The 12300-nt window shown below is 37.1% G+C and overlaps 1 protein-coding gene across 2 annotated transcripts in view; it reads right to left on the bottom strand.

Annotated features, from left to right (window-relative positions):
• Window positions 1-12300, bottom strand: part of AGAP1 (ArfGAP with GTPase domain, ankyrin repeat and PH domain 1) — a 428513-nt gene that overhangs the window by 313455 nt on the left and 102758 nt on the right. The gene's annotated exons all lie outside the window — the stretch shown is intronic.

The following is a 12300-nucleotide window of genomic DNA, read 5'->3' as shown; positions in this document are numbered from 1 at the left end:
AATGAATTGATACCCTTTATTTATTTATTGCCATAACTATCGGCAGCTCACATCAACAACAATAAAAACACAAAAGAAACAATAAAAAGCAGCATTCAAAAAGCAATTCCCAGCACCCTAACACAACACTCTCTAGTACACAAACAATCACAATCACTCAGTCCCAGCCTCACCGTATCCCAATATTTTGGGGGAAAGCAAACTTTTTAAGCCTTCTGGAGTGGGGCCCTATCAGATCTCAGTTATTCTATGTCTTTTATGCCATTTCCTTCTCCAGTGCATCACCTTTAGTCTGATTCTCATGAGTGACCCTTGGGGGAATATACACATTCCCAGAGACACAGCTCATAGTGTCACTGGGATGTACAAGCCACTTCACCACTATATACATCAATAAATAACTCCTTCATATATTAGTTCTCATGTAGTCAGACATAGAAATAGAAAAGAGAAATTATAGGGAAAGTCCCCAAGCCTTCATAGAGGCAGACAGGGCCATTTGGGCTATCAAATTCATCCATCTACTCAGTACAAGAATCCAAATGGAAGCATATAGCTTTCTAACTTCTACTTCAATACAACCTACAAAGAGGAGCTCACTACCTCTCTAGAAATTGTCTCCTCTATCAACCTGCTCCATTAAAAAATAACTATAGAAGGACACTGTTTTCCAGTAACTTAAATCCATTATTCCACAGTTCTGAATGTAATTTCAATTAGTTAATTAATGTAATTTAATGTAGTTGTGAATGTAGTAGGAACATTGCCATTTATATTTTATTTCACTAAGGAGCATATATTACCTGAAACAAAGTGAATTTTTTGCTTCATAAATCTTAAGGTTCTTAACAGCCACTTCTTTGATAGTAGAATGTAGAGACTGTTGGGTGCACTATGAAGAATGCTTTACATGTGCCTTACAGAACTTTAAGAACACACCCTTACAGTGGGGCAAAAAAGTATTTAGTCAGCCACCAATTGTGCAAGTTCTCCCACTTAAAAAGATGAGAGAGGCCTGTAATTTTCATCATAGGTATACCTCAACTATGAGAGACAAAATGAGAAAAAAAATCCAGAAAATCAACATTGTCTGATTTTTAAAGAATTTATTTGCAAATCATGGTGGAAAATAAGTATTTGGTCACCTACAAACAAGCAAGATGTCTGGCTCTCACAGACCTGTAACTACTTCTTTAAGAGGCTCCTCTGTCCTCCACTCGTTACCTGTAGTAATGGCACCTGTTTGACCTTATTATCAGTATAAAAGACACCTGTCCACAACCTCAAATAGTCACACTCCAAACTCCACTATGGCCAAGACCAAAGAGCTGTCAAAGGACACCAGAAACAAAATTGTAGACCTGCACCAGGCTGGGAAGACTGAATCTGCAATAGGCAAGCAGCTTGGTGTGAAGAAATCAACTGTGGGAGCAATAATTAGAAAATGGAAGACATACAAGACCACTGATAATCTCCCTTGATCTGGGGCTCCACGCAAGATCTCACCCTGTGGAGTCAAAATGATCACAAGAATGGTGAGCAAAAATCCCAGAACCACATGGGGGGACCTAGTGAATGACCTGCAGAGAGCTGGGACCAAAGTAACAAAGGCTACCATCAGTATTACACACTACGCCGCCAGGGACTCAAATCTTGCAGTGCCAGACGTGTCCCCCTGCTTAAGCCAGTACATGTCTGGGCCCATCTGAAGTTTGCTAGAGAGCATTTGGATGATCCAGAAGAGGATTGGGAGAATGTCATATGGTCAGATGAAACCAAAGTATAATGTTTTGATCTAAACTCAACTTGTGTTTGGAGGAGAGAGAATGCTGAGTTGCATCCAAAGAACACCATACCTACTGTGAAGCATGGGGGTGGAAACATCATGCTTTGGGGCTGTTTTTCTGCAAAGGGACCAGGACGACTGATCCGTGTAAAGGAAAGAATGAGTGGGGCCATGTATTGTGAGATTTTGAGTGAACACCTCCTTCCATCAGCAAGGCCATTGAAGATGAAACGTGGCTGGGTCTTTCAGCATGACAATGACCCCAAACACACCACCTGGGCAACGAAGGAGTGGCTTCGTAAGAAGCATTTCAAGGTCCTGGAATAGCCTAGCCAGTCTCCAGATCTCAACCCCATGGAAAACCTTTGGAGGGAGTTGAAAGTCCATGTTGCCCAGTGACAGCCCCAAAACATCACTGCTCTAGAGGAGATCTGCATGGAGGAATGGGCCAAAATACCAGCAACAGTGTGTGAAAACCTTGTGAAGACTTACAGAAAACGTTTGGCCTCTGTCATTGCCAACAAAGGATATATAACAAAGTATTGAGATGAACTTTTGATATTGACCAAATACTTATTTTCCACCATGATTTGCAAATAAATTCTTTAAAAATCAGACAATGTGATTTTCTGGATTTTTCCCCCCATTTTGTCTCTCATAGTTGAGGTATACCTATGATGAAAATTACAGGCCTCTCTCATCTTTTTAAGTGGGAGAACTTGCACAATTGGTGGCTGACTAAATACTTTTTTGCCCCACTGTATTTTGTCATTTTTATTTTTTTATTTATCAAATTTGTCACTGCCCATCTCACTGAAACAGTATTCCCATCACCATGACTCCATTGGATATTATTTGTTAATTGCAAAAACGAAGACCTTTGTCTTCTTTGTAATTAATGGCAAACTGTTTGTTATACAATGGTTTATAAGCACCTTTAGTCCTCTTTGCATTCCAGTGATAAATACTGATAGAATAACTGCATCATACACATAAAGGGAATTAAAGACATCTTTCATTAAAGCGCGGGGTGTGATATTCTCCATTAGACAGACTTAAAACCAATGAATTTATACAGAAATTAAAGAGGGGGCTAATTTACTTGATTAGACTTAGCTTTCAATTCCTGGGTTATCTCCATTCAGTACAACTGCTACTTCCTATGAGATGGAAACTAAGCTTCTATCAATGCAACCTAAATAATTCGCCTTTTTATCAGTCAGGCTCCTGATTCATAGTTTGTGATCTACAAACTAGTTATCTTTATCATGTTCCTGGGCTTTTTTTTTCCAAGTAAAGAACTCTGCATTTCTCTCTATTAAATTTAATTCTAATATTTCTAGCCCAGTTTTCTAAATTCTGTTAAGAATTTTATTTCTGTTTTCTAGGTTTTAGGTTCTTTTATGTCAGTTGAAAATGTGATAAACATTACCTCTCTCTCTTCTTCCAAATCAATAATAGAAACATTCAAAAGTAATAATCCTGAATCCTGTGGCACCCCATATCATGCGTAATTTTAATGAGTATTATTTGAATGTTTTCAAGTGAGCTTAAAAGTCTGTTCTTAAATACAAAGAACTTGGCTTTATTAGTTCCACTTATTTTAAACTAGGCACTTTCTTCAATCTCACTTTTTGTTTTGTTTTGGTAATATCCTTAAAAAATTATGGAATACTTTTTTTTTTTTTTTTTTGCTCCCTTTAAACCAGTGTTGACTCCTGGGGACTGCTTGGATGAGTCCTTGCAGTTTCTTGGCAAGATGTTTGGAAGTGCTTTGCCCATGCCTTCTTCCTAGAGAGTGACTGGCCTAAGGTCACCTAGCTGGCTTTATACCTAAGGCAGGACTAGAACTTACTGGCTCTTAGTTTCTAGCCTGGTGCCTTAACCAATACACCAAAGTGGCCCTCTGTAGGAATACCATATACATAATTTACCTTGATTTCAGTGAAGCATTTGACAAAGCATTAGGATGTAATGATAGTAATTTAGTTAAGTGTGGGCTTAATGGCATGACAAGCAAGTAGATACATAAATAGATAAATAGGAGGGCCTTTGCTCAACTTCTTGTTGTGTGCAGTTGCACCCTTTCCTAGATCGGGAAGCCCTTCTCTCAGTCACTCGTGCCCTGGTCATCTCCTGTATGGACTACTACAACGTGCTCTACATGGGACTACCATTGAAAAGTATCCAGAAGCTGCAGCTAATGCAGAATGCAGTGGCACGGGCAATTATGGGCGCCTCTAGGGCTGCGCATGTAACACCTCTGCTGCATGAGCTGCACTGGGCGCCAGTTTGTTTCTAGGTCCAGTTCAAGTTGTTAGTTATGACCTTTAAAGCCCTTCATGACATGGGCCCAGGTTACCTGAGGAACTGTCTCATCCTGGTTACATCATCCCATCCCACCCAGTCCAGCAGGAACGGCATGTTATGGACCTCATTGGCTAAAGAATTTCAACTGGCGGGGTCTAGGAGAGCCTTTTCTGCCATTGCCTCCACCCTGTGGAATATCCTGTCTCCTGAGGTGAGATTGGCCCCCACTCGTCTGGCCTTCCAGAAGACTGTTAAGACCTGGCTCTGCCAACTAGCTTGGGGATCTAATGGGGATTCGCATCACTGGGGATGGCTTGTGACTTGAGGACGCTCTCTCCATTTTTTAACTTTTTGTAAGTTTTTTACTGTTTTTATGGTTTTTATTTGTGAGCTGCCTAGAGTCACTTATATGGTGAGATGGGCGGCGTATAAATTTGATTTATAAATAAATAAACTTTTGCTCAGAAAGCAATCTTTGGTAGTTTGATGCTATATTGGAGAGAGGCTATAAAAGTTAATCTTGGGTGGCCAACTCTTCACTATTTTCATTAACAATTTGAGTTTGAAGAGGTGGAGAGAATGTTTATCAAAAGTGCAGATGTTATAAAAATGGGTGGGTCAAAAATAATACTCAAAACAAACTTGATAGGCTGGAGAAATGAGCCAAAAATAATAGAATGAAAGTTAAAAGATACAAATGCAAAGTTATTTATCTGGGAAACAAAAATCAAATGAACAAGCATAGTATAGGGGAATACCTGGTTGTTCATAGTACTTACAAAAAAGAATATAGTAGTTGATTGCAAAAATGAATATGAAAGGACTTCCAGTGGGAATTAATGGCAGTTTAGATTGTCTCCGAGGAACGGAGACAGCACGACAGCAGAGATCGGCGCCCAGAAGCCAGTGCTGGATGTCGAACTTCCTCCAGATAAAGGAGGAAGCATGAAATCAATCCATCTGATCTCCGGTCGGCTGGTCCCCACTAGTTACCTGCAAAAACGGAAGCTTTTGCAGTTTGCTTGCGAGTTGAGTGGTTGGGAGGCTGGGATTCTACCTACATTCACAGCCGTGGTGCAGCCTGCACGGTCACAAGAACCGACCAATCCTCATTTCTTAACATTTGAATATAACTATTCTTCAGTCTGGGATAGATTTTCTTTTACAACAGATAAGTACTTCTCTTGGTGATTTTCATTTTTGAGGGGATTATAAATTTCTAAGAAGATTTAAAGACTTAAAATATAAGAAGTATTAGGCAAAAAAGCTCAATCAAGAATGATATGAGAAAGAAAGTTAAAAACGGATGAAGGTTATTAAACCAAGATTAATTTTTCTATGAAACTAAATCCTAACTGACTGAAAACAATTGACTCAGATCTTCCACGGGAACACTGTTTGCTTTGCATTAAAGACTGCCAGGAATTGGCTGGATTTACAAAACAAAAGATTAAAATAATTTGAGATCGAGTACTTGATTGTAACCATGGAAACAATGATCTGATGCATACTTGTAATTACAGCTATAGACACTAGAGGGAATGAAGTTTGTGTTTATCTTTTTTGCTGTTTAACACATTCATTTCTAAATAATGACAATGCGCGAGGTAGCAAGACTGGAGGCTAGAAGAAGTTCCTCAGAACAGCCATTAGAGAAATAAGATAAAGAACATAAAACAATTATTTTAAGCTTACTTCAGCCAATGTTTGATGAATTGGGAACTAAATTGGCTCAGTCACTTGAAGCCAAATTTACAGCCTTTGGAAAAAAGATAGATGAAAGGCTTGATAAGATGGAAACTTCTCTAAAACAAATGTTTGGAGATATAAAACAAGTCAATGATAAGTTGAAAATTTTAGAGAATAAATCAGAAGTTAGGAATAGAGAAATGGAGAGAGAGATGGATAATGTGGCTTTGCTGGAACTCAGAGAGAAGGAATTCTTGGTTATCACCTTTAAAGCCCTACGTGGCATGGGGCCAGGCTACCTGAGGGACCGCCTCGCCCCCACGATCTCAACCCGTCCCATCTGATCTCACAGAGAGGGTATGCTCCGGACCCCTTCGGTAAAAGAACTCCGATTAGCGGGGTTCAGAAGGCGGGCCTTCTCTGCTGTAGCCTCCGCCCTTTGGAACATCTTGCCCCCGGAGGTGAGACAGACCCCCTCACTCCAGGCCTTTCGGAGGGATTTGAAGACTTGGCTCTGCCATCTGGCCTGGGGCGGGGAGGGAGGATGTCAGAAATGGGGTTGGCTAGCCCCTCTATTGGTCTCTTGGATCTTTTAATCTTTTTTCTATCTCTGTAAGTGTGGTTCTCTTTTTATAACTTTTAATTATGTATTTATGATTTTAATTTGATGTAAACCGCCCAGAGTCCCCCATTGTGGGGAGATGGGCAGGGACAAGTCCACTAAATAAATAAAAATAAATAAAAATAAATAAATTCTGTGAGATTTAGAGCTACTCCAGAGAGTTCTGATGAAGATATTAGAGGAAAAATTATACAACCATAGATAAGTTTCTTAAACTGGGAAGAGGAGGTTACCGATCTAGAGACTGATAAGGTATATCAAATAAATGTATGTTTTGCAAGAATAAAAAATGTTTCATGAGATGTTTTAGTGCATTTTGTGAGGAGAAAAACAAGGGATCGAGTTTTGCAACAGCACTTCAATACAAGATTAAAGATTGATAATGCAGATATAATTATTTTAAAATGAATTCCTATTAGAATTTTATATAAGAGAAAAAATATTCCTTTTTCACTGAGATACTGAAGCAGAAAAAGATTTCATTTCGTTGGGACCAATTAAGTGTGATTTTTCTTTTAAACAGCAAAGATTTTGTCTGAACTCTGTTCAAAAGGCTAGAGAATGTTTGGAAAAAATTAAAGGAGAATTGGAAGAGGTTTAAATGGAGGCTGTAGTGGAGACTGCTCCAAAATTACAACACATGCAAAAAGGATTCTGAAAAAGATGATTCTGAATTAGGTACTAGAGGCATTGACTTTTCTAAATTACTGGTCTAAGTATCAATTATAAATGCTTAACGCAGAATATAAATGGAGCAAATGGTCCTTAAAAAAAAAAAAATCTTTCACTATTAAAAAAAAATAAGATATAATATTAGAAAAAAGGACATAAAATATCTCACTTGCAAAAATTTGGGTGAAGAATTTATATCAGCTAGACCTAAAAAAATAAATGGAGTTGTTTTATACATTAACCCCAACTAAAACCAGAACTTGTATTGACTGACAAACACGATAGATTTGTTGGGGTGGAAGTTGAATTACAAGGAGCTAAAACTATGGTATTGGGAATTTATGCCCCAAATGAGGATAAAGGAACTTTTTATAAACCACTTATGGACAAGTTTTTATTATAAATGTTTTGAGGATGAATTTCTACAACCCCTCCAAAATACAATGATTTCTATACTACATGGAGGAAAGATGACAGAGACTTGGAAAGAGGCTTATATGGCATTAATACCTAAAAAGGGGCAAGAACTTTAACAAGAAAATATAGACCAATATCATTATTGAGTAATGATTATACGTTATTTACAATGATTTTAGAAGACAGATTGAAAATAATTCTGCAAGAAATTATTCATGAAACCAGTGTGGATTTTTATCTAAAAGACAGTTAAAAGACAATGTCAGAGTGGTGTTGGATATTACAGAATACTTGGAACAGCATAATTTAAAACAAGATATGCTAATTTTCTTAGATGCAAAGAAAGCTTTTGACAATATAAATTGGCCCTTTTTATTTAAAGTTTTGGAAGATATGAACTTTGTGGAGAACTTTATAAAATCTGTAAAATCAATTTATACTTCACAGACAGCACAAATTGTTAATGGTGATTCTGTACCTTGGGAGGTACAAAAAGGAACAAGACAAGTTTGCCCATTATCCCCTCTTCTGTTTGTTTTGGTACTTGAAGTTTTGAATAGAGATATAAGGCAAGATGAGAGGATAATGGGTGTAAAAATTAAAAAAGAGAGGCAAGTTGAGAGCTTTTGCAGATGATCTGGTACTGGTTTTGGAAGATCCTTTAAAGGGGATTGAATTACTAATGAGAAGATTAAAGGAATTTGGTGCATTAGCTGGTTTTAAGATTAATAAACAGTAGACAAAGATGCTAACAAAAAATATGAAGACACAAGATCAAACAGAACTGATAAACAAAATGGGTTTCAAGATTGAGAAAAAGGTAAAATATTTGGGTGTTATTCTGACAAATATGAACTGTATATTATTTTAAAATAATTATGTTCAGACATGGAATTAAGTTAACAAACATACGTTAAGATGGGATAAAATACTATTGTCATTGTTGGGGAGAATTTCTATGATTAAGATGAACATTTTGCCTAAAATGTTATTTTTGTTTCAGACAACACCTGTTTTGACAACTGATTTACCAATTAAATAGTGGCAGAAAAATGTATCTAAATTTGTGTGGCAGGGGAAAAAAACCACAAGCTAAATATAAGGTGTTATAAGATGCTAAAGGAAGAGGAGGTTTGGGTTTACCTGATTTGAAACTATACTTTGCAGCTTGCTGCTTAGTTTGGATGAATGAGTGGGTGATGCTGAGAATTAGAGTACTGGATCTAGAAGGATATAATTTGATGTTTGGGTGGCATGGATATTTATGGTATGATAAAGCTAAAGTTAATGTTGATTTTAAAAAATCATTTTGTTAGATGGGCCATACTGAGAAAATGGAATAGATATAAATCCAGATTCTGCCCGAACATACCTTTGTAGCTCTTACCACAAGAAGGATATTATAGGAGAGAAATGTTAACTAAACATAAATGGTTAATTTATGGTGATATATTAGACTTTTCCCAGGGAGAATTAAAAATGAAATCAAGAGATGATTTGACATTAGGACACATGTGTCAATGGTTTTCCTACGTACAATTACAAGTAGTCCTTGCTTAACGTCCACAATAGGGACCGGAAAATTCATCGTTAAGCGGGGCGGTCATTAAGTGAGGCATGATGTAACCATACCCGGTTTTGCGACATTTTTTGCAGTGGTTGTTAAGCAAATCACCACGGCCGTTAAGCAAATCACCATGGCTGTTAAGCAAATCATGCGGTTTCCCATTCATTTTGCTTGCCAGAAGCTGGCTGGGAAGGTCGCAAATGGTAATCATGTGACCACGGGATGCTGTAATTGTCATAAGTGCAGGCTGGTTATCAAGCGCCCAGATCACGATCATGTGACCACAGGGGTGCTGTGACAGTCATAAGTGTGAGGACTAGTCATAAGTAGCTTTTTTCAGCACCATCATAACTTCGAACAGTTGCTAAACAAATTGTCATTAAGTGAGGACTACCTGTATTTAAGGTAGATAAAAGGACATTTGGTTTTGAATATTATGAGAATGAATTTGAAACAGAATTATGTACAAATGATGGGCATATTATTGCTAAAATATATAAACTTTTACTGAGATTTGAAACAGAGGAACAAGTGAAAGAATATATGATAAAACTGGCCAAAAATTTTGGTTACAACATACAAATGGAAAAATGGGAGAATATATGGATGAAATTTACATTATGCTATAGCCTCCCCAGCTCCTGTCAACCCAACAGGTCGAAAACTCACGTGAGTAGATAAATGGGTACTCTCACTCCAGTGGGAGGAAAAATGCTGGCGGCGCCTTGCACGGGAGTCAGGAGCAGCTGCCGGTAAGCGCAAAACCGCGCTCGCCCGAAAAGGGCGCGAAGCAACGGAAACCCCGCCTCCTGCGCTCGCCAGCTGGGCTCTGCTCTAGGAAGGAGGCTCTGGCAAACCACTTCTGAAACAATTGCCTTGAAAACTACAAAGGACTTGTCCAAAGCAGTCACTGCAGGGTCAGTAATGACTGAGCGCAGACAAAAAAAAAAAAAATAGCCTTAAAGAGAATTTTTATAAAATTATGTATCGCTGATATTTGTTACCAGAAAAATATGTCTAAAATGTATAAAGGTACTTTGAATCTATGTTTGAAATGGGAACAAGAGGGGACTTTTTATCACTGCTTGGTGGACATGTAAAAAAGCTAAAAAAATTTGGATCCAAATCCAAAATTCAGAAGATTTTAAAGATTAATATACAACTGAAGCCAGAGACATTTCTTTTGGGACTAACTGACAAAGAGTTGGAAAAAACTCATGCAACTTTGTTTTTATATAAGATAACAGCAGTGAGACTTTTATATGCACAACAGTGGAAAAATCTGATATTACCCACTATGGAAGAGTGGACTGTGAAGATGATGGAGTTTGCTGAGATGGCTAAAATGACAGCTCTGATTAGAGAAAAGATACAGATCAAGTTCAGTGCTGATGGAAACCCCTTTTGGACTTTTTGTATGAAACAGAAAAAAATGAAATTATAATATATGGGTTTGATGATTAGAAAAAAGATTAGATCAGTGTTCCTCAGTCTTGGCAACTTTAAGACCTGTGGACTTAAACTCCCAGAATTCCCCAGCCAGGCTTGCTATATTAGATGATAGAAAAAAATTAAAGCTCAGTTTAAATATATACCTATAATTGTTGTAAAAGCAAATCAGAAGTCATTTCTTTATATTTCTTTTTTTTTCTTTTTCTTTCTGCATTTTTGGCTTTGTTCTCTTTATTTTCTTTCTTTTATCTTAAACATTAGTTCTTGTAAGCTTTTATCTTTTTTGTTTAAAAAAATTAATAAAGTTATTGCAAAAATGAATACGAACCAGTAGTGTAATATAGCTGTAAAGAAAGGAAATGCAATTCTAGGCTACATTAACAGAAATATAAATTCAAAATCACAAGAATTAATTGTTGTTGGGCTAAGCAACCCTACATGCACAGGGAAGGGTAAATTAAAGAAGCTCTTTGAGTGAGATGGGTGGTGACTAAATTTGAAATATAAATTGAAATATAAATAATACCTTGTTAATATGTATAAGTTAGATGGGTGCTATGAAATTCTGGAAGATTCCTTTAACTTCAACCTGTTGTTATTGTTTTTTCCCCTCTTTCTCCTCTCATGATGTTACATATAACTTTCTCCTACTTCCTTGTGAACACTGGTATTGTCTGAACTATAAGTAAAATACATATTTGTTAATATGAAGATGGTGTAATTGTTTAATAGGGGCAATTGGCCCAAGAAGGGAAGGAAAAACAAGAGGAGAGAAATGAAGAAAAAAAGGAGAGCTGAGACTAGTTAAAAGTAGAAAGCACAAGACTGTTCAATAATTTCTGCTCTTTATCACACTTTTGTTGCATTGCTTTACCATGCAACTATTGTTCCACTCTAATGCTGTTTTGATTAGATCCCATCTTGAATACTGTGTCCAATTCTGGGCACAACGCTTTATCAAGGATTCTGAAAAATTGAAGGGGCTGGATAGATTTAGCTTGAGAAAAGATAATTAGGGAGGGGGGAAAGGAGAGATGATAACATTCTTCAGATATATGAAAAATCATGTAGAAGAACTCTCTTGTTTCAGACTGCAGGATACAGAATAATGGATTTAAATTAGAGTAACTTCTTAATAGTAGCAACAGTTCAAGAGTGCAGCCAATCACTGAGATTGATGGTGGGCTCCCCTTCACCAGAAATCTCAAGCAGAGTCATCGACTATACAGGTTTCAATCCAGATTCCTGCACTGAGCAGGGGACTGAACTGAGAGCCCTAAATGACCCCTTCCAGCTGCAGGATTCTATGATTTTCGGCTACTATGGACCCTTTTAATTCAACAATTAGTTCAGTTTAATTCAACAATTCTTCCCTTTCTGTTGCTTGAAATCCTTTTAATCAAGTTGTATTCTTAAACTGCTGTATTTAATTCTGGGAATTATCCCACTATGTCTCAGTTATACCTACTCCCATTGTAATACTTGCTTTTTGTAAAAAAGTTCAAGCTCGTCTAGTTTAAACTGTGCTTTTGGTTTGTTTAGCTCTGCATTCTGTTTAACTTCCCACTATGAACCTCAAGGCAAAATCAATGTGTACCACTTTGGGAATATTTCTGACGATTTTAAAAAATGGTAATAATTTAGAAATAAACCACTAACAAATAAAATGTTAATTCAAATCAAGTAAAAGCATGGTAGTTCAAGCCATGCACAAGTGAATGTGTATATCCATTGTCAGAATCACAAAAGGTACCAATATCCAATCTTTATCTACCACTAAAATAA

This window comes from Python bivittatus, unplaced genomic scaffold, assembly GCF_059951505.1.
Source record: "Python bivittatus isolate LINGU-HERP-01145 unplaced genomic scaffold, Pbiv_v1 ctg000020_np1212, whole genome shotgun sequence".
Lineage (NCBI taxonomy): Eukaryota > Metazoa > Chordata > Lepidosauria > Squamata > Pythonidae > Python > Python bivittatus.
The sequence above is the reverse complement of the archived record's forward strand: the minus strand, read 5'-3'. Positions and strand labels throughout refer to the sequence as shown.